This window comes from Rattus norvegicus, chromosome 11 (assembly GCF_021556685.1).
Source record: "Rattus norvegicus strain SHRSP/BbbUtx chromosome 11, alternate assembly SHRSP_T2T, whole genome shotgun sequence".
Taxonomy (NCBI): domain Eukaryota; kingdom Metazoa; phylum Chordata; class Mammalia; order Rodentia; family Muridae; genus Rattus; species Rattus norvegicus.
Window position 1 is genome coordinate 88,508,231 of NC_141544.1, and position 24,109 is coordinate 88,532,339.

General features: G+C 40.4%; 1 long non-coding RNA gene across 2 annotated transcripts; it reads left to right on the forward strand.

Annotated features, from left to right (window-relative positions):
• Positions 1 to 20,527, forward strand: LOC148002662 (uncharacterized). 2 transcript variants are annotated; one of them, XR_015633759.1, is made up of 4 exons: positions 1 to 135; positions 8,656 to 8,766; positions 12,998 to 13,162; positions 13,683 to 14,749. It is a non-coding gene; the product is annotated as an uncharacterized LOC148002662 (long non-coding RNA). The 2 variants fall into 2 exon arrangements; XR_015633760.1 differs by lacking the exon at positions 13,683 to 14,749 and adding an exon at positions 20,293 to 20,527 and having other exon boundaries at positions 26 to 135.
• Positions 20,528 to 24,109: the final 3,582 nt, after the last annotated feature.

A 24,109-nucleotide genomic window follows, 5' to 3' on the forward strand; every position in this document is an offset into this window, starting at 1 on the left:
AAGCTAGACCTAAGCAGAGCAATGTGCACAGAGGCATGAGAACGCCACATGTGGAGAAATGCAAATGAAGCAGGGGACTGTGCCAAACTGGTACAGGCATTTCATAACAGGGCAGGAATCGAGTCACAGCCAAGGGTAAGTTGCCCCAAGATCCTGGAAAATGGTATAGAGGGAGGCATTCACCTCTGGTGTGGAAGACCTGAAATAGTACTCTTTATGAGTAGGGAAGTACCAGGGAGATTTCTCCCTTAGTACCAGCTCAGTGGCCCTAAGAGTAGGTGGATCCCCAAACTCATCAGAGGAAGGGTTCTAGTCTGCCTCACTGAAAATAATAGCATCGCTTTCAAAACGGAAGTATTCTCTCCTTCCTCCATTCTGTCTATGATTTTCTTTCCACAGCTATGCTATCTTCATGGGGAGTAGTTTCTCTCCCATTGTCTTAGACTTGGAGAAAAGGTACAAAGAGATGAATCAGTAAATTTAAAGGAGATACTTTAAGTGCTAAGGCTGCCACACCCCAGTCTCAAAGACCCAGACCGGTTATTCCACTTCCTCTGTCTAATTCCCTGTAGAGACAAAGGAAGCCAGTAAGGTCGGCACCTTCCTCTTCAGTAAGCAACCTGCAATGTGGCTGTATTATCAGACGGATCTCCTTGCTGTGCGCTTGAATAGAACTCTGCTGTTGTCATCTTGTTTGGTAACACAGCAGAGGGCCACTGTTGCAAGTGTGATAGGTGTTGTGTTGAAATGTCCTCTGGGAAGTTCCCCCTGTATGCATGCATTTGTGTGTGTGTGTGTGTGTGTGTGTGTGTGTGTGTGTGTGTGTGTGTGTGTTCCTCATTCCTCATTTTCCTCATTCTTTACAGAACTGCACTGGGAACTTGGTTTTTACCACAGGGAAGGAGAAAACAAGCTCCTAAACTGTCATCTTTGTTTGAGACCTTTCTGTGATTCGGTAGCACTCCCCTATAGAATATGCTACTTTACCTGGTTTGATGTGCCATGCCATGGATGTAGGATCCTGAGAGGGTCCTCCTTTATCCAGACTCAGCGTTTAGAGGATCACAGATGGTTAAAGGGGGACAGTGCCTTTAGGAATGATCGAACCCACTAAATCCTATTTAACACATATTTAATGCACTGTGTTTTCCAAAGCAATGTTAGATGCAAGGTCTAACAACCAATACATTCTACCCTGTCAGGACAAATTAAAGCATAGTGCAGAGTCAGCAGACCCTCCATGCTTAGCCTCACCCATTCAGTCTGGAATGTGAAGAAGCCCTGTGAGTTCTAGAAAAGAAATGGAGGTGGTCAAAGCAGGAAAGGGTGGGGCAGTACAGGGGTGGAAGCAAGAGAAGCAGCTGTTTGTGGAATAGACTGGAATTACTGAACCGGTGGATTAACCCTGGTGCAGGACTGTGGGATACAGGCTTCACCCTTGAAGATTTTCTTTACCAGCACATTTAAAGTTGCTGTGCATATTGTTATCTCCAGAACTCGGGCAAGGTCTCTAGGGCATGGCAAGGGGCTGAGAGTGCTTTCTCTTCAGGGATGGAAAAAAGAAAAAGAGGCAGGGATGAGCAGACTTGCTGTCAGCCAAGTGTCCCAGCAAAGAATTCCATCCAAGTCCACACAGGTACCGACACCTGAGGGCCGTTGCTGTGCAGATAAGCTGTCTCAGGTAATTGGGTTGACATCACTGAGCCACCTTAGAAGATTTGAATCCCTTCCATGACTCCTGTCACCTGTCATCTGATAGGGAAACCCCCAGGTTTGCAGGTGAGTGATTGATTATGCAAAACAAATGAAAGAAAAAAGAAAGAAAAAGACCTAAAAGGTCATAGTCTTCAACAGGGAAGTTTTCCATTAAGTTCTGACCCGGATTTCCAAGCAGAAGCTAAGGACCAAGGTTCCAGTTACAGGAGACCGGAGAATTTAAACACAGGGGAGTAGAAGTCCACCTTGTGTAACCGTAAAGAGCGGTCTCTGAGCCCCCCAAGCAGACGCATAGACGCTATATTCCTAAACAGTCTCTCACTCGCCCTTGCTCGAGCATCTCTGAGCCTGCGGTGATCGCTTTCCGGGCTTCTCTGTGAGTCTGTCCGCTATTTCCGTTCACCCGGAATCTCATTTGGGATAACTAACCTCTTTACCAAGATGTCTCCTCTCTTTCCCTTCTCCAGCACTGAGGTGCCTTCTGTTGTCAGTGAATTTCACACAGTAGCATTCATGATACTACGGAGATACTTGCTGTACGGTCTGCCTCCCTCCTCAGGCTGGGAGCTGCTCTAGGGAGGGGGACACTGGCTCTATGGCAGGGCTGGTAACAGGGCCCAGTTCAACAAGGACCTTCAAAGCAGGTCAACCAAATGAATGTAGAGAAAATATTTGCACAAATAATCTCGCTACTGCCATCGCATGATTAGGAAGAAGGTGAATTTTTATACTTAGAGGAAGTAATATTTGAATTCCCACTTGATAGATAAGGAAAGCAGGCTTGGGGAGGAAGGATGTCACTGATACATAGATAGGATATACACGTCCGTTCACTCTGCTTGGCTCTTCTGAGTTTATTGTCAGCCTTATTCTCCTTACTAAATTTTGAAAGTGACTTTCATCAACTTTTAAAAGGGTTCATTTTGAGTTTCTCATAATGCAAAATTCATATGTCTCAGAATAGAGCCCTTTGCCCTTGACCAAGGCATTGTCCTTCGGCCAGCAATCCGATCACAATGTGGGACAGTTCTACCCCAGTGCTGCCCTTTAGGGATATTCTCTCCCTACTCGATGTCAGTCGCTGGACGGTTCTTCACCCCTCCACTGCACACACTCACCCTTGAGCAAACAGCATATCAAGGCTCCAAGAGTTTAAGCGACATGCTCCTGGTAGGCAGCTAATAGAGGGCTGGATCTCATCTTTGAATCCAGAGCTGTGGATTCCTTGTGAAGGTGGAAAGTGTGAGCTTGGAGCCAAGGAAAACAGCTGTCACGTTCCCCAGCCTGCCTTTCAGAGAGGGCGCTGCCTCTTCAGGGCTCTGTTAGAGGCAAGCAAACAGCCTCATTACCAAAGGCAGTATCTGATCGCTTTCCACCTCTGATCACTGGCAGGTGCTGAGGGAAGGCTCTGCTCCTCCCCAGTGGAACAATCTGGAAGCCATCACTCTCTGCAGGCTGCTCGGCAGACTGTGGTGTAAGAGAGTGGTCCTTTTCCAGTTCCTTTACTTATCTGTAAGACAAGAGGGTACTGAAAGGAGGTCACTGGTAAACACTTAGTCTCTCAGTTCAGCAGCTTCCCCACTGAAGCCTGGGGGCCCTTTGCCAGACGGGTGAGTCTGCAGGTGAGCCTTGCTTGCACAAGGTGGGTGCTTCTGCTAATTGGGTTGATGTAATTAACTGTCGTGGTTTTCTTTTTCTTTTTTTTTCACCTGGGAAGCCAGCCATGGTCTCAGCATGAGCAACCTTGCTGGGCCAGCCTGCTGCAGGGAGCCAGCAAGCACAAACATTTTTGGAACTCCAAAAGCAAACAGGTTTAGAAGGAACTTCAAAGTGAAGAGCAAGATGCCGCTGGGACAGGGCCATTTCCCTGGGGGTTGGGGGTGAGGGATGTTGGCTTCCCAGACCAGGAAGGATAGAGAAATCATTTTATCTTCACTCTGCTTTTTAATCAGGTGTCAGGATATTGGTGCCATTTCTGTCTGGTGATAATCTCCTTTTCTAAACAAAATGACTTGTTAGAGGCTGAGGAAAGATAAGTGACTTCTGATCTGCCCTGACAGATTCAGAAAACAGGTACAGTCCTCCAATTTCACCCTAGTTCTTGTCACACCAGCTTCTCCCAGCATCGCTTAGACCAGTGCTTCTCAACTTGTGGGTCGCGACCCTTTCGGAGGTTGAATGATTCTTTCACGAGATCACTTAAGACCATCAGAAAACACAGATACTTACAACATGATTCATAAGAGTATCAAAATGACAGTTATGGAGTAAAAAATAATCTTATGGTTGGATGAGCCACTATAGCATGAGGAAGTATATTAGAAGGTTCTAGCATTAGGAAAGTTGAGAACCTCTGTCTTCTCGAGTCATGTTAGCAGGAACATCAGGTCTGCCTGTGATGGCCTCTCAGCTCAGCGGTCTAGATTCCAGGATGCAGTCTTTGCATCCTGCCGTCTCTGCAACGCACCTGACTCAAGACTCAAGCACAAATCAAGAGTGAGCAGAGAAAGAAATTTCACAGGCTGTACTCTAGCAGGGTTAATGACTAGCTGAGTGATGTTCGAAGAGTTGCTTACCTTCTGGGAATCCCATCTTACTTATATAATGGAAGAAAGGAAACCTCTTTTAGAGGGCGATGGAGAAAATAAGGAGGTTGAACGGCACAGAGGATGCACCGAGAGCAGGAATTATGATTATTTCCATTTCAACGGCCATCATTTCTCAGCAAGCTTTAAATAATACTGTAAGGGTATTTTTACCAGTCTCCTGCATGGGACAGTCTCCACCTTTGATAATCCACAGTACAACACAATTAAATCCAACACAGAGAATATTTCTACCCAGTGCCAAATCCTTATTTCCAAATGGTACATGTGTTCCAAACACTCCTCTTTAGCTTCCTGAGCAAAGTTGCATGTCAACAAAAAAGCAGAATCCACCCATCTCTCCATGCCTTTATGTAGCTGGAGATTCCTCTGGTCCAACTGAGACAATGTTCTCTCCTAGATAAAGGGCAACCGACAGTATCAAAACCACAGCCCAGCAATACAAATACGAAACCTAAAAATTCTTTACCTTCCTCGCACACTAGCTTCCCCAATCTGAAGATGGGTATAGTTTCAAATGATAGAATCTGTCCCTGGAAACAAGGGCATTTTAGAATCTTCTCCAGTATTTATCTATTCTAGGAACATTTTTCCTGTCCTGGTGTCTGGGCATCATAGGAAAAGAATTGGCCCGTGGATAATTTATGTCTTATCATAAGACATGAGGTAATTTTAATGTTGAAATTGCCTCTACACCCCACTTGACTACTAGCACAGGCGCAGTGGAGGCTGCGAGTCCCTTCCCTGTTTCTGGATTGGAGTCACCGCAGATTCCTCAAAACTGTTCTTAGAGCTATCTTATTTGTTTCCCTTCTTAGAGCTCAGTGATCTTAAGAGCACAATAATGAACTTGAGCATGGATCAGGTTAAAGAACTGATTTAGAAAGCTGCCCTTCATTGACTGAGATCTGAGCCACATACTTGGAACTGGCTTAGTTTAGATGTCTGTGCTCACTGACCAAACACAAACTTTTCCTTACAACAACACTTAGACTAATGCAAAGGTCAACCTTCATTTAAAGGGACTGAGCTTATATTAGCATTGGATCTGAATCCTGTTTGTCTCTCTGAAGGCAGAAATTTAGAACTTGGAAAGACCTGAAGTACCAGGAAATTGGAAATGAATGACTAGACACTCACTATGCAATCTGTGACAATCTAAGAAAAGAACTGAATCCCTATATTCCCGAATGACTACTCCACACATTTTAGCACCTTAATTATTCCTGTGTAAAATAAAAATCATGACTCTCTTTAAGGATTTAGGTAACATATTAAAAAAATAAAGGAACAATGCCCAGTAAAAAACAAAGGTTTATACATGTTGGAGTTATGAATGAATTTATAATTCAGTATTTTTCTTTTACAATATTTATCTAACACTGAAATATTTATTGACTCTATACTAAATACATATGTGTTAAAAATACATTAGTCTGTAAGCAGTCACATATTAACCATTAGAAAGCTGAAGACCATCATGTCTGCTTGTCCTTGCTGTTCCTTTACTGTTCAATCTCTTGACAGGTCTGTAAACTCTTTGGTTTTGCCTCAGCCTTTTAGTCGAAGGCAACTTCCTCACAGAGATGTGAGGGCTAAAGGGTATTCAGGAGCCATCTCGTCTTCTTTTGGCCATTTGAAGAACCCCAAGGATAGCTACCGTGCAGTTGTGATTATGATGTACATGATTTCATGCTCTCAAAGTCCAGGCCTGGCTGAGTAAAGAGAGCTGGTGGGTGAGAGACCAGGGGTGGAGAGTAGAGTTCTGAGTCATTAAATTCTCACCAGGTGTCAACTGGAAGGCTTCTTCCCACCCAGCAGCCTAAGGCAAAAATCTCTTGGCCACTGTTATCCCATCTATGGACCTTCATTTTGACCAATCGTCCCCTCCGGCACCTTATAAGGGAAAGCTAATTAGAAAACTCACCGTGCAAGAATGCTACAGAAAGACCTTTCACACAGAGTAGAACCACAGAACCCAGAGGCACTGTGACTCAGGGGTGGAGCTGTCTCCCAACACCCAGGCTGCATCGCTCTCCAACTCAACAAGAGGCTGGCCTATGTGGCAAAGACAAATTCCCACAGAGCCGTCGGTAGGCAGGATCAAGTTAGCCACAGACCTCGTGGTGTTCTAGAAGGCACTAGTTACATCAAAGGATCCAGGAAGAGCAAAGAAGGGGACGAGCGTCTCATGCACTCCTTTGTTTACCTGATTACATGTGTTGTCTGCCCCTTCATATAGTGTGTGTTTTGAATGAGTCAAGGACTACATTATTTGCTATAAGGAAAACAAGGAAGAATCATTCGTCCCCGATATTCAAGGCTGGCTATAGACGACAGAGACCTAAAAGTAAAAGATGTTTTATAATTGCTACAAATAAAAGACAAAGAATGCAGAAACTGAGAAGGAAGCCAAGGCTTCCATTAGGGTTCTCAGCAGAAAAATAAGAGCCTGTTCAGCAGTGTAAAGCAGGCAAGTGAGAAGGGCAAGTGTTCATAAGTGAATGGGAGCAAGTAAATCAGAGTAAGCCACAGTTCACTAAGGTCCCATATCATTCCCTGGATATCCCATAGCTCTTGCCCATGTCCCTGAAATTATAGTGCAAATATTACTGCTCCATTGAAAATTAGGGAGACTAGCCTGTCCACAACTACACAATAACCCATCAAAAGGAAAACAGGAATTGAAGAAAATAAAGCCCAAAACAAGACAGAGACAGATGTTCCTTTTGACGGGTCTTTTGTTCTAGTCTCCAAGGTTCTTATACTTGACACATCCTTTCCTACATGCCTCGGAACCACCCACAGCTGAGTGTGAGCTTTAGCTCTTGTTTGGTTTATACTTTTTTATTTCACAATGACCTTGGCCTTGGGTATGCAAAATGATCTGCACTTTACTGGTTGCCTTTGCTGGGAAATGGTTACATGTCTAATGCTACCTTGTTATGGCTGCATGCACTCTACCGGAGTTCACTGTCCCACCCCCCCCCATCCCAAAGAGCACCACCATCTCTAGCAAGGCTGCAGTGTTACCTCAGAGTTTCCCTGCTCCATGATCATTTGTTTGGTACACGAGATTGGTCAGCTGTGTAGGATCAACCACGAAGATGATAAGGAGTTAGATGCAGGGCGCCAACATGTGCCCCCTCTTCATTTTCCTAGAGACCACATGTAAGGAAGGAGTCAGAGATCCCATGATAGCACATGGAACCATGAAGTGTAAGTTACAAAGTGTTCTGTAATTGCATCTACTAGACTAACAGCATCTTCGGGAGGCACATGTGGAGGGACAAACTCTACCTTTACAGAATGCTCTTCACTAATACATTGGTACCCTTCAAAGGGCAAGATCACAAGCTATAAGGAATGTTCTATGAGTTCCGGCTTCATCTCCTGTTCACACAGGCTTCCGGTTGAGCACCACTGAGTAAATAAGTACAAAGTACAAAGGAGATTACATGGAATAACTACATGGAAACATAAAATCATAGTTTATTTTGCAGTTCTAAATCCCTATATAACGTGATCTAGAATAGCAGACAATATTAAAAGATAGTAACAAAGTTGAAATATTGGCATTACCCAACTTCAAGAGGTATTGTAAAGTTACAGTCTTTAAGACAATGGTATATGGACCAAATAAAACTTCATCACAGAGACAGAGAAAAGGACCAAAAAGTACATTCATACACACATAGTCAATACATTTTTAACTGTGGAGCAGACACAGGATGATGAGAAAGAATGTTCTTTTCAATAACTATCTCTGAAAACACTGGACACCTCCCCCTACATTTTACACATGGGTTGTTTACCTTTATTAAGATTAATTTGGAATAAGGAGTGTACCAGATGTAAAATAGAAATTAAAGAGTTCCTGGAAAATAATGTGAAAGAAAATCTACTTTAGCTTGACTGTGAATATGATTTTTCAAGTACAGGGTCTGAAGTATAATCTATGAAAAAATAAGATTGCACGTTGCTCGTTATTATAATAAAATTTCCTCTGTGAAGGTCATGTCCACACACTGAAACAAAGACTTGAACAAAAATCACAGAACAAAGACTTGAAACAAATATCTATACAAAATAGATAACAGACTAGTATCTTAAATCAGAGATGAAACTCATCAATCTGAGCCATGTGTGGGAAAGAATCAGTCTCAAGAAAAAATAAAAAGCATTTATGAACAGACACCCAATCAATGATGGTGTACAGTCATACTGGAAGGGAACAAGTATCAGTTATACAAGGAGATCAAAACTTCAAGGTATTAGATAGTATACAATTGGCTAACCCTTGACAGCTTAATGATACTAGGATTATTTCCAGGTATGAGGTGTCTAGAAGGGATTCCGGAGAGTCAATCATTAAACCAAGTGTTACTGAAGACAAAGGAGCAAGATTTAGAAGACACACAGAAGAAGGGAAGGAGAATTCTAGGTAAGGCGAAAGTAGGAGTGAAGAGAAATATAGAGGTGAAAGAGATGGGACATCACATGGAACCTGTGGAATCAAACCCATCAGAGATGACCTTCTAGAACAATCTAGAACATTCTGCATTGGATAGTATAGTATAAGCAAATCCTTCTGAAAGCAGAGGAGTCTTGTCAGCATAGACCATCTGGGGAAGAGATGGGGAAGTTCTTTAAGCTTCTTTCAGGGAAAATTAAAAAAAAGTACATTTAGGAAATATTCTGAATATAGTATTGTTGGGGTTTCATAGGTACTCATTAAAGATGTGTTTAGACTCAGGATATGTATATGAGCCCAGGGAAGAACAAGAAATGAGTGAGTTAGGCAAAGATTTGAGTTCAGGGACCATGAATAGAATTGCTTTTCTGTTATTACTAGTTTAGTAATAATTTAGGAATGCTAGGAGATGTCTAGCAAGTATTTAGTTATTATAGAACTGGCAGCGAAGATAAATTAAACACGAATGTTAAAATTACACACAGAAACCCTGGTCTGTATTAGTTTATATTAGTAAACTCACCTTAGCTAAAACTTTAAGATTAAACAAGCTCCTCTTTTATTTATTTTTTTTAAAGATTTATTTATTTTATGTATATGTAGCTGTCTTCAGACACACCAGAAGAGGGCGTCAGATCTCATTATAGATGGTTGTGAGCCACCATGTGGTTGCTGGGATTTGAACTCAGAACCTCTGGAAGAGCAGTCAGTGCTCTTAATCACTGAGCCATCTCTCCAGCCCCAAGCTCCTCTTTTATAACACTGTCTAGAAGAAAGGATGTTACAGGGAACTTTTACTACAGATTACTTCTAGGAGTCATAATTAACATGCGAAAAGAAGAAATTAGCAGAAAGAAAGAGAAGGTAGACTCTGTCTTCAAAGCCAAGGAGATAGCGAGACTCTTGGTTCAGTAACAAGAGGATCCTTCATCATTGACATGCACTTTATGAATTCTGCATTGCCCTGCATCATTGTCTGATATGTGTGTACACATATACATAATATAGAAGATGTTCTTTTGGTAAGTCCTGGTACATTGGGACCCCTTCAAAAGACAGGATGCCTACATATTAATATATCTGATGGAGAAGTGCTTCTAGCAATGTGAGCTCCTTCTATGAGTTGTACAGTTTAGAAAGTGGTTCTCAGCCTTTCTAATGCTGCAAGTTTTTAATACAGTTTCTCATGCTGTGGAAATATCCAACCATAAAATTATTTTTGTTGCTACCTTATGACTGTAATTTTCAATTATTATTTATTATAATGTGAATATATAAAGTGAATATATGACCTTTGTAAAAGAGTTGTTTGACCCCAAAAAGGTTGCAACCTACAAGTTGAGAACCATTGATTTAGAAGTTGTTTCTCTACCTTAACATATTCCAGGACCTTCTAGGGTCAAATTTTGAGTGCACTTTTATAGATTAAGTAAAGAGATGCCAGTTCACTAACAGCTGACAGTCATATAGGAAGACAAAGGTGATATGCATTTGTACCTTTTCATGTTTGTGGCATTGGATTTGGTTTGAAGAAACTGAGGTAAATGTGTCCACGATATGAGCCTTCAGGGAGACTTACTGGTGGGGTTGGGAGTTGCAGTGGTGGGCTAGAGAGAATTCCCAACTATCATATTATGACCTACTAAGGAAGGTGTTAATAGGATTATCCTTCTGGTGAAGGTAAGTAATGAGGAAGGGCTTGGGAAAGCCCTTTTATATCTATTACCCATGTGGATTTCTACAAGCCCTTCATAATACATTGGTCCAAGCAGGGCTTCTTCTTGTGTTTATTGAGTACATCAAGTCATCAATTAGTAGGCACTTTTGAAGATGTCAGAATCATTTTGGTTCAAATGCCTTCTTCAACCTAGTGATGCCCTCCCTTCTTTCCGGCGTAGTATTCTCTCTCTCTCTCTCTCTCTCTCTCTCTCTCTCTCTCTCTCTCTCTCTCTCTGTGTGTGTGTGTGTGTGTGTGTGTGTGTGTGTGTGTTTGTGTAGAGGCCTAAGTCCAACATAGCCATATTCCTCTCTCATTCTTCCCCATATCTTTAGAGCCAAGGTCTCTCAGTGACCTAGAACCCATCAAATGTCCCATACTCCTGACTCTAACCCTCCACTTATGGAATTACAGTAGCATACTGCCATGTCCTAGATTTTTATATGGATGCAGGGGATCTGAACTCAGGTCCTATGCTTGTGTATCTGGAATTTTAACTCCTGAGTTCATCCCCCCAGCCCCACATGGCATTTCTTGGCTAGTCCTGCTGCTTGCTGTCAGAAAAAAAGGGATTACATTTATACCCAAATTAATTTTTTATGAGGCAAAGGACACTATCTAGACTTGAACTCAAGTAGCTTAATGGTTTTTTGGACTTAATGTTACCCAGAGGCATGTACGTTGAATAAATTGAGATAAGCTATCCTTGCATTGGTTAACGTATCTAGTCTCTCTACCATCTATGGCTGTCATTCTGGAAAAGTGAGTCAGTCTTACCTCAAGGGAAAAGGAACTAAGTGCTTGGTAAGGCTGATGACATGTTTGATGACTAACTTTTCCCAGAAGTGAAGGGTTGATCATTCCCCAAGGCAAGGTACAGTATGGCAGCTGTTTTTCTGAGACTCCCCTAACTTGGTTGCCAACTTCCTTAAGTGAAGGCCAGTTGCTACACAGAAGAAATCATGTTGGAGGATAATAGGAAAATGGTCTGCTTGGCAGTTTTGCTTAGCCTATCATAAACCATGACTGATTTATGGTGAGAGTGAATTTGATTCCATAGAATCTAATGAATTGGCTTTACAGCATGATTTTATCTGGGCGTGGTCATTTCTACTGAAGCTGAGTATTTACCAAGGTGGGAATATAAGGATGTGCCTAATCTCCTGCTTTCTAAACTTAGCTATACATTTGAATCATTTGGGGAATATTAAAAATATTAATATGTAGTCATCAGTGATTCAAAAGATCTCCGGGTTCCATTATAATTTAAAAATTCGTTTCAGCTCACTAGTTTTGTAAATGCCCCTTTATTTTGTGATTGTTTTCCAAATCATTCACCTCTTCATCTTGGCCAAAAAGCAAAGGAGCAAACTCTATTTTTGAAGCCTCTTTACATGTCTTATCAATTTGAATTTCTGCAAACACTTCAGACATTGTTGTGGGCAGGGCTTCTTCTATCTGTTTATTGAATATATCAAGTCAGCAGTCCATGTTCTGATATCAATCACAGCAGCTCGTATTCAATAGATTGTGTTCTTGTTGAAGGAAGTGAAGGAAAATAGTTATATCATACACACCTACAAACAGAAGAGTTTTCACTGTTTTCCAAGGACCTTACACTTAAAAAAAAATCTACCAAACTTATGAAAATGAGTCTTTTTGATAAGTGCCCATATTAAAATCCTGTGGGTTTCCTGGTCCTATGTAGAAACTAAACAGAAACTCAAGAGGATTTGGTATGCTTAGACAGAGAAGGGTCTTGAGTGCCTTTAGTGTGGTCAATCAAAGATGGGTCGATCAAAGATGGACCTTTTGAGTCTATGATTTTAAGCTCTTCCAGATGAACATGTAGGTCATACAGGTTGTACAACCTACATGTTCATCTGGAGACCAATGAACAATGGAATCTTCAAATCATATTGCCCACTGTCGCAGTATCAAGTCTGAATTTCTATGACTCTTTTTTTAAACGTATTTATTTTATATATGTAATACACTGTCATTGTCTTCAAACACACCAGAAGAGGGTGCCGGATCCCATTACAGATGGTTGTGAGCCACCATGTGGTTGCTGGGAATTGAACTCATGACCTCTGGAAGAGCAGTCAGTGTTCTTAACCTCTGAGCCATCTCTCCAGCCCCCTCTATGACTCTTACACAAGATTCAGAAGTCCTATCTGATGATCCATCAATCTCTATCAGTTCTGTTGCAGATTAAATAAGATTAATGCCTACCACACCAATATAATTTCTTTTATTTGATGAGCTCAAGGTAAATGGCATTATAAATTAATTTATTTGGTGCAGCAATAATATTATGGTTAATCCAATGAGTTCTCTTTGTCAGTCTTGCATCTAAGGTACCTAAGGCTTGTTTCTAGGTAGGGTTTTATTGGTTTTGGTTTTTGGTAGACATCATTATGTAAATCAATCAATGAAGAAACAATTTATCTGATAATATATTTTAGATTATTTTTGTTTTAGGAGTGTGAATATCGTTCCTGGTTATACATCTGTGCATCGCATATATTCTTGGTGTTTGCAGAAGTCAGAAAATGGCTCAGGGTCCTCTGCAAGAGCTATATGTGCTTGTAACCTCTGAGTCATCTCTCCAGCGCATCCTATGATAATATTTATCACTAGCATGAGGTAAATTTGAAATGTTTTTATAATTAATTGTTACACGTTTATTAACATATAATAAAGTATTATTAGGCCGTTTAAATGCACTTTCAAAGGTGAACAAACATTTTAATGATAGTTTCTGCACATATATGATATCCTAATATTACACAACAGATGAACTATGAATTAATTTATAAAATGTATCACCTATTGGGCACAATAGTGAAATGTTTTTCTGCCTTTGTTTATAAACATAACTATTAGATAAATTCCTCTTATACATTCATACCAAATTCTTAGCCTCACCTCTCAGTAGTAGCTATAATTGCTATCATTTTTGCTGTTATAACACAAGTCCTCCCCCGCCACCAGATTTTTCATGGGTCCACAGAGAGTATAGCTGACAGTTCTGTAAAACTTTTATATGTATTTCTGCTCATATGAAAAACAGCAAGTACATTGCATATTGCTATGTAGATACATATGTGTGTTGTACGTGGTGGGTTACAAGACAAGTAACACAGAGTTGTCCTTTCTCTTTCAGAGAAAAGTAGAGAACAATTTAGCCCCTAAATGGTCTGGAAAGAAATTGTGTACTCAAGAAGGGAAGTTGGAGAGTCTTTGTTATCACAATGTTAAAGGTCAAGTTCAATTCAGAGTTCAACAAATAAAAACACACAAAAAAGTCCAGTGAACTTTCTTATACATAAATATTTGCCTATACTTTTGATAAGATTCCCTAGTAGATTTTAGGACATAAGAACTCTAGGTGAAAGGATACGACCATTTTGAAGTTCTTTGAATCTGTTGTCTGCCCAATTTCTAAACCATTACACGAATTTATATTCCCATGAAAACTATTAAAGTCTTTAATTGATCTGGCATGCAAAAGCATATAATTATTGTCAGTTAATAAGCCCTAATCAAAGAAATAGCCTTAATTTCTTCAAATCTCTGCCCCAAGTCTATAATTTTGTCAGATTCTCTTTCACTATTGTGTATAAAGTCAGCTTTTGATCTATTGAATGTTTTTCATCAAATTAAAAAATATTCTTTCTATTGCTACTTTGATGATGTCAGGATTATGCTGATATGGGTGAGTTTTTACTGTTTTTGCCAAATATTATTTCTATATTAAAAATTATCTGTGTCTATGTCTCTGTGTGGGTATGAGCATGTGAGAGCAGGTATCCAGGAGGCTAGAGACATCAGATTCTTTGGAAGCTGAAATTAAAGCCTGTTGAGAGCCACCTGCATGAGTGAAGGGAACTTTCCTCAGGTGCTACACAGGCAGTAAATACTCTTGTTGCGGAGGAATCTTTCCAGCTCACTGTACATTAACATGAAAATTCTCTCATTTATCTGCTTCTATCACAATTTCCACTTATTAAATGTCTGTAGCATTCTTACATTACTGGAATTAACTTCATTTGGTTATGGCATCTCGTGGTTTTTATATAGTACTGGGTTCAAGTTGCTAAAGTGATAGAATTTTTGCATAATTTTTCTGCATATAGTTGGTCTTTCCAATTGTTTTTTTATAATATTTCCATTTATTTCATATGAGGAAATCTTAAGAATTCATTAAAATGAGTTGGCATTTTATCTGAGATTTTGTATATTTTTTATTTATTTTTTAAGATGTATGTTAAGAGGAATTCACTAACGAATGGATCTGAAACAAGATCTTTATATAGGTGAAGGTTTTTAATTGCAAATTCATTTTCTCCAGATGTATCTGTTTGGGTAGTGTTTTTCTTTTGTTTCAGTTTTGATAAAATGTGTCACTTAAGAACATTGCCCATGACCTCAGCTCTTAGAGAAAAGATACATAAACAATCACACACACACACACACACACACACACACACACACACACACACACCCCTCCAAAACCATAACTTAAGCTAGACATTTTATTTTGAACTGGTGTTTCCAAATATACTTGATTGACCTGTGGATAATTAAAGCCTTCTTCCATTGCTTGCTTGTGAACTCCCACTCCTCCAGTAAAAAACATTGGCTTCCACACCCACAACCTACTTATTTAATCACCCAATTCTAGAACACATATATAACAATACCACAGGGTAGCCCTCCCCTCACTTATACATTAGGATGTAGAGTGCAGCGTTTCTCATGCTTTTACTTTTATACACTCAGGTATTTCCAAAAGGCCATTCAGTACATTCCACTTCAGTAAAATTCTTTCATGCAGTTGTGACACATTTCGATTCTCTTCACAGTCTGCACTCTTCCCTGCAATTCTCTAACTACATAAATGAAGTTTACCTTACAGAACCTTTGTAGATTTATGGCAACCAACAGATTGGGAAAAGATCTTTACCAAACCTACAACTGAGAGAGGGCTTATATCCAAAATATACAAAGAACTCATGAAGTTAGACTGCAGGGAGACAAATAACCCTATTAAAAAATGGGGTCAGAGCTAAACAAAGAATTCACAGCTGAGGAATGCCCAATGGCTGAGAAGCACCTAAAGAAATGTTCAACATCTTTAGTCATCAGGGAAATGCAAATCAAAACAACCCCAAGATTCCACCTCACACCAGTCAGAATGGCTAAGATCAAAAACTCCGGTGACAGCAAATGCTGGCGAGGATGCGGAGAAAGAGGAACACTCCTCCATTGTTGGTGGGATTGCAGACTGGTACAACCATTCTGGAAATCAGTCTGGAGGTTCCTCAGAAAATTGGACATTGAACTACCTAAGGACCCAGCTATACCTCTCTTGGGCATATACCCAAAAGATGCCCCAACATATAACAAAGACACATGCTCCACTATGTTCATTGCAGCCTTATTTATGATAGCCAGAAGCTGGAAAGAACTCAGATGCCCTTCAACAGAGGAATGGATACAGAAAATGTGGTACATCTACACAATGGAATACTACTTAGCTATCAAAAACAACGAGTTTATGAAATTCATAGGCAAATGGATGGAACTGGAAAATATCATCCTGAGTGAGGTAACCCAAGCACAGAAAAACACACATGGTATGCACTCATTGGTAAGTGGATATTAGCCCAAATGCTTGAATTACCCTAGATGCACAGAACACATGAAACTGAAGAAGGATGACCAAAATGCGAATGCTTCACTCCTTCTTTAAAAGAGGAACAAGAATACCCTTGGGAGGGGATAGGGAGACAAAGTTTAGAACAGAGGCTGAAGGAACACCCATTCAGAGCCTGCCCCACATGTGGCCCATACATATACAGCCACCAAACTAGATAAGATGGATGAAGCAAAGAAGTGCAGGCTAACAGGAACCAGATGTAGATCTCTCCTGAGAGACACAGCCAGAATACGGCAAATACATTGGTGAATGCCAGCAGCAAACCACTGAACTGAGAGTGGGTCCCCATTGAAGGAATCAGAGAAAGAACTGGAAGAGCTGAAGGGGCTCGAGACCCCATATGAACAACAATGCCAACCAACCAGAGCTTCCAGGGACTAAGCCACTACACAAAAACTATACATGGACTGACCCTGTGTTCCAACTGCATATGTAGCAATGAATAGTCTAGTAATGGCATCATTGGGAGGGGAAGCCCTTCGTCTTGCCAAGGCTGGACCCCCAGTGAATGGGATTGTTGGGGGAAGGGCGGTAATGAGGAGAGGATTGGGAGGGGAACATCCATAGAGAATGAGAGGGGGAGCCTTAGTGGGATGTTGGCATGGAAACTGGGAAAGGGAATAACATTTGAAATGTAAATAAGAAATACCCAATTTAATAAAGATGAAAAAAAACAAAAAACGAAAAAAATGAAGTTTAGTTTAGCATGCTTTAAGTTTCCTCCTGTTGACTGTAAGGTAATGTAGGTTTTGTGGACACAGAATATGGTATGTCTATTATATCGACCATGCAAAATAGTTTTCATGTCCTGAAGATCAACAGCCTTTCATTATTTCTTTCATATTGCTGCCTTCTAACCAGCATTGGCTTTTTTAAAATCACATTTTTAAGACAATGGATTAAGAGGAATGAAAAGGGATTACATCATTTACCTCCTTCTCCTCCCTCCTACCCTCCCCACTTCTGCCTCCACCAAGCTTTCTCCAAAATTTACCGGCCTCTTCTTTTCTTAGAGTTGTTGTCAAATATGTATATAATAAACAAACCCATAAGCACAGCCCACTGAGCCAGCTCAGTGTGGAGTGCTTATTTATAATTCTAGGGATGGCGACATAAGCAACAGAGTTTTTATTATTTCTGCACTCCTACCTTGGAAGGCTCTTCTTTACCTTTATACAAATTCTGTAGTTGTTTACTGTTACCACTGGGTAGTATGAAATTAAATTCATGTGTGAGACTGTATATCTTCATATGTATATCCTACCTCACAATCCCTGCTTCCCTTTACCTATTATTAGCTTCCAGCATTTGGAGACTGTAAATGTAAAGCTGCTATAAACATTTGTGTGCAGATTGACCTCTGACTCCTAGATCATTGGGTATCAACCTAGGTGTGAGTGCTGCCTTACTGAGGTAAGTTAAGTGCTATAACAATCTAACACACACCGTCTACCAGAATGAGTATGCACTTGGGGACTACCACTAAGAGAAATCCCTGGTATTGTGCATTTGCTCTAACAATTGGAACCTACAGCAATACTTGTCCTAATTTTGCCAAATGGAAGTGAAGTGGTGACTAATTAAATTTTACATTTCCGCTAACCAATGCTATTGAATATCTTTTCATGTGTTTACTAAGAAGCTGTACATCTTCTTTGATAACATTTATGTTCAGATCCTTCTTAATGAGATCCTTTTTAATGAGATGGGATTCTCTCTCTCTCTTTCTCTCTCTCTCTCTCTCTCTCTCTCTCTCTCTCTCTCTCTCTCTCTCTCTGTGTGTGTGTGTGTGTGTGCAAGCACGCATGTTTATTCAATTATGATTGCCCATGAGTGCACATGTGGACTCTGGGGATTAATGTTTGTTGTCATCCTCCGTTGTACTTAATCTTATTTCTAGAGACAGGGTCTCATATTCATCTTGGAGATCACTGTATTGCCTAAACTAGCTGTCCAGAAAGCCCTGGAAACCCTGGAATAAATCTACTTTTACCTCCCAAAACTGGGATTACAGATGGCCATGACTGGCTTTGATATGGGTTTTGATTTTCTAGTGTTAATAAAATAATGCTATTTTGTGATTTCAATTTTCAATGCTTGTTCGCATAAAGGTAACAGGTTTGGATTAGTAACCCGATAGTTTATCCCTTGCTGGATTGTTCATCAGTTATACATGGAAACTTCCACCCAAATGATCCCTTTGGCGAAAAAGACAAGGCTGGATATTCTTCCGTCCTGTCTCATCAGACTGGGCAGAACTCTAGCACAACTCTGAATATCAATGGTGGCAAAGTGCATCTGTGCCTTGTTTGGATCTGAAGGGGAAGCCTCCAGTTTTCAACCATTAACATGCGTATAGGCCCTCTGTCTATGCTGAGAAAGTCCTTCATGTAGCTACAAAGAGTTCAATATGACTAGATTTCGGTTGTTGTTTTTGATTCATAAATGAATATTAGTTTTTATCAAATACACTTCTTGTACAACATAATTTTCCCTCAGATTTTTGATGTGTAAATAACATTGATTTTTCAAATGTTCAACCAATAATTGCATATCTGGTTTAAATTTCACTTGGTTGATAGCATACACACTATTTTTATACATACTTTTATTTAATTTGCTCATAATTTTCTGAGACTTTGTGCCAAGTGCATATGCTGTCTTGGCATGCAGTTTTCCTTCCTGTGTGCTCCCTTCACCAGGCTTTTGATATTAGAATCATATTTGCCTTATAGAATGTATTATCAGGTATTCTATTTGTTGCTCATTGGGGGTAAATAAATGAGGATTGAAATAACTTATTCTGTAATATTTAAAGCCCAGTAGCCCTATTGTTAGTTTATTGAAGCTCATTTATTGATTCCATTTATTTACTAAGCAGGCACATTAACAAATTTACTTCCCTTTGTAGGAGTTTATAAATTGTCTGTTTAACCAAAGTTAGCAAGTTTGTAAACAGAACTGTCATAGCTTCTCGTATGGCCCTGTTGATGTCCTGGGGTCCAACACAATGACCTCTATTTCATTTCCCAGGGCAGTGGCTTGTATGTAGTCTAACTATTCTCCATATCTTTTTATTTTCCTAAGCTACAGGCTTATCAATTTTGTTGCCTTTTCCAGTAAAAACAAGGTTTAGTCATATTTTTCTATCTCTTTCTTAATTTTTGACCTCAGAGACTCTCTTCATGTTTTTATTTTTGGCTCCTGCTTGCTTTATTCTTTCATTACCTGTTTTCTTTCGTTTCTCTTCCTAGTTTTCTTTCTTTAGTTCGTGTTTTGTCTGAATGATTAAGTTATTGATTCAAGATCTTATGTGTGTTCTAAAATGTGCATGCAATTGTATTACTTTTCCTTGAAACACTTGTTTTGCTGGAATCTACTCATCTTGACAAGTTTGTTTTGTTTGACAAGGTCTTGCTATGAAGCTTAAATTGGCCTTGAACTCCTATAGCTGAGGCTATCTCTAAATTTAAGCCTCATACTTCCAAAGGATGGTATTATAAGTGTGTGCCTTACCCTGCGTCTACCTGGATATGTTTATTTTTATCTTCATTTACTTAAAATATTTTGAAGTTCTCCCAGGGTTTTTCCCAGAAGTATGGTGTTTAACCTCCACATGCTTGGAGATTCTCTTTCTTTGTTTCTTTGATCATTTTCTGAAACATGCTCTTGCTATTAAGTAAAAAGTAGACTGGCCTGGAACATACTGTGTAGAACGGGTCAACCTTTAACACATGATTCTCTTACCTCAGCATCCTGAGTGTTGATTACAGGCCTGAGCATCAGGTCCAAAGTCACCTTTTAAAATTATTATTATTGCTATTTTAATTTTAATTCTGTTGTAGTTAAAAAAGCATATTTCATCTTACTTTTTCCCTTTAAATCTGTAAAAGTTCTTTTTATGGCCCAGAATGTGGTATTTCCTGGTGAGTATTCTAACAACACAATGAGGAGTGTGCTCTGTGCTGCTGTTAGATAACATCTCCCTTAAAAGTCAGGTAGATCACACTGATTGACAGTATTTGTAATGGCTTGTATATGTTTTGCTTAGAGAGTGGCACTATTAGACGGTGTGGCCTTGTTGAAGTAGGAATGGCTTTAAGACCCTCATCCTAGCTACATGGAAGCCAGCCTCCTGCTAGCAGCCTTCAGATGAAGCTGTAGAACTCTCAGCTCTTCCTGCACCATGCCTGCCTGGATGCTACCATGTTCCCATCTTGATGATAATGGACTGAACCTCTGAATCTGTAAGCCAGCCCCAATTAAATGTTGTCCTTATAAAAGTTACCTTGGTTATGGTGTCTTTTTACAGGTCTGTAAAACCCTAACTAATACAGAAGTTGGTACCAGGAGTGTGGTATTATTTTAATAGGCCTGGCCATACTTTTTTTTGGAAGAATGTGGATTTGGGGACTTTGGATATGGAAAGTAGTGGAATGCTTTAAAGGGGGCTTAATGGGCCAGCCTAGTAGGAATATGGAAGACTTTGTCACTGAGAGTGATTTGAATTGTACAGACCTGGTCCAAGAGCTGCAGTGGAGAAGAACTTCAGTATGTGAACTAGAGACTGTTCTTGTGGTATTTTGGTGAGGAACGTGGCTGCTGTTTGCTCTTCTGTGAAGAGTCTGCCTGAGGCTAGGGTGAAAAGACTCAGATGAATTGCATTGACAAAGGAAGTCTCAGAAATTCCCATCACAGACTTTGTTCTCTGTTTAATTCTCATGAAGAGCATTTTGAACAAGCAAAGCAAACTTAGAAAGAAAAATATATAAAATATATGGTCCCTAAAGGGGCACTAGGAAGTGAAATGGAGCTGGATCCTGTATTCTTGGAGATAGCAGATTAAAGGACAGGGACTTTGGGGCAAGATCCTATCCAGCTAAGCTTTGATGCAGGCATGGTGGTACACATCTTTAATCCCAGGAGACAGGCATACAGATCTCTGAGTTCAAAGTCAATCTACAGAGCAAGATCCAAGACGGTGAAGGAGTTAGAAAACAGAAAGATAGTGATAATGTAATAGAACAAGAAGGCCATGTTCCAGATCTGGAAAACAGCAGAAGTTGGCAGCTTCGGCCATGTGACTCTGGCTTTACAGTGAAAAATGAAAGGGACTACTGGGACAGTTGATGCTGGTTAGCTGGAGTGAAGAAATTAGTGTTGATTAAGAAGAGACCAGCATCACTGAAGTGAAATCTTCTGGGAAGTGTTTTCTGAGAGCAGAGAGAAGCTGTGTTCCAAAGGTAGCCAAGGTTGTACCTCATGCTGCAGTTGTACTTGGTAATGTCTAAGAGTTTTAAAGGCATGAAGGGGCCATGAAGAGCATTTGAGGTTTGGCAACGTGAGAAGCCATGGAAAGCCATTGGTGAAGATGCAGCCTCAGTTGTAGTTGATGGCCCAGGACGGATGGGACCATGCAAAGGAGTTGAGGCTTGGCGCGATGAAGAGAGCCTATGAAAAGTTATTGGTTCAGCCTATTTGAATTGGAAGATCCCAGTGTATTGGCGATGTCAGTAACATGGGACGACCACTAAAAACAGCAACAGTAGTGGAGTGGATCAACTTGAGCTTAGAGTGATATAGAAGACAGAGCTGGAGAAGCAATGTCAGCCCTTTGGAGGAGCCCAGAAGATCATGTGTAGATGCCAGACATTGCCACAAGAAGCTAAAACATTGAAGTTGCCTTGGAGACCCCAAGATGTTCAAGATGCCAGAGCTGTGGACTAGCTGCTGAGAAAAGCTGCTAACAGGGAGTAGAACCAGCACGGGAGAAAAAAGCTTTTTGCAATCAACAAAGATGAAAAGGAGTTGGAGATTTGACGACGATTTTGACATCAAATCTGAAGATGCAGAGTTTGGAGTTTGCCCAGCTGCTTTCCTGTTTTGCCTTGGGGATTACAGTTGAGCGATTGGGTGAATCTCAGAGGAGACTTTGAAGTTTTAACACTGTTGAGACTTCTATAGACTATGGGGACATTGGAAGTTGAACTTTTTAAATTATGCTTGGGCTCAACCACAAGGACTTCCACTAACCAAAGCTGGCCTGGATCCAGATGCTGCTGAATGCCAGATCTGTCAACTGCAGAGGCCAACACTGAGCCCCAGATATGGCTCCATTCCTTGAGGTGACCAGCCAGAAACCTGGTGGCAGATTGATTTCCTTCGAGGAAAGGACAACATTTTGTTCTTACTGGAGTAGATACATATTATGGATTTGCCTTTCCTCGTGTAATTCTTCTGCTAAAATCACCATCCATGGACTTACAGAATGCCTTATCCACCATCATGGTATTCCACACAGTACTGCTTCTGACTCATTTCACAGCCAGAGATGTGTGACAGTGGGCCCACAATCATGGAATCCACTGACCTTATCATGTTCCGCATCATCCTGAAGCAGCTGGCCTGATAGAAAAATAGAATGGCCTTTTGAAGACAGAGGTACAGTGCCAATTAGATTGCAGCAGCATGGAGGGATGGGGCAGAGCTCTTCAGAAGGTTGTATATGTTTTGAATAAGTGTCTGATATATGGTACAGTTTCTCCCGTAGCCAAGATCCATGGGTCCAGGAATCAGGGGTAGAAAAGGGAATAGTTCCACTCACCATCACTCTTAGTGACCCTCTAGGAAAATTTTTGCTTCCTGTCCCCACAACTCGTATGTTTTGCTGGCCTAGAAGTTTTGTTTCCAGAGGGAGAAGTGCTCCTACCAAAAGCCGCAACAAACATTACATAGAACTGGAAGCTCAGACATCCCCTCTGGTCATTTTGGGTTTCTAATGCCCTTAAACCAACAGACTAAGAAAGGAATAACAATGTTATGAGAGGTGATAGATCCAGATAAACATGGTGAAATTGCATTGCCTCTCCAAATGGAGGTAAGAAGGATTATGTCTGGAGTGCAGGAGAGCCCTTAGGGCATCTCTTAGTGCTGCCGTGTCCTGTGCTTAAAGTCAATGGGAACTGCAACAGCCTAATCCAAGCATGATGGAAAAGGGCACAGACCCATCAGGAATGAAGGTATGGCTCACTCCTCCAAGAAAAGAGCCAAGATCTGCCGAGGTGCTTGCAGAAGGTGGAGGAAATCCAGAATGGGTAGTTGAGAAAGGCAGTTAGAAATATTATCTAAGACCATGTAATCAGTTGCAGAAATGAGGATCATAAAGTGATATGAATGCTTCTGTTTTATTTTGCTAAGAACACATTCGTATAGCTATTTGTGCTTCCTTCCAATTTCTTCAACATAGATTGGTGTTTAAGTTGAGATACTAAAAGAATGTTCGCAAGGGACATTGCCCCTTTGTAAATTTACAAATGTGTTTGCCATTGTATGAGGAAAAGTTACATCTTGTTAGTTGCATTCACGACCATTGTTGGGGAGTCGGACAGCAGGCTGTAAGTCATCATAACAAATTCCCTTGCCATATAAAAACTATCCATAAATTCTGTGACTCTAGAGTATCCTGACTAATACAGTGTTGTTTGGGAATTAATGGACTATTTGTCTGATGGTTTCATAAGTTGCCAAAACAGTAATGTTGAAATCTTGCCAGATGAACTAATGGGATCATCTAGTCGTTGCTGTCGTTCATTTATTTGATTATTGTTTTGTTTCACCTTTACCAGTTCCAGCTTACAAGTTTGGATGCCGTGCTGTGAGGTGCACATATACTAACATCGCTACTTCCTCTAAGAGTTGATCACTTCATCAGCAGCTGTTATTCCTCATGGTCCTCACACTCTCATGTTTGTTAGGAATGAAATTAAAGCATCCATCTTTGCTTGAGAGCTATCATTGTATGTCTTTACATCCACCCAAGTTTTTATGTTTACATATTTAGTTTTATTATTTTAAATGCATCGTTTTAA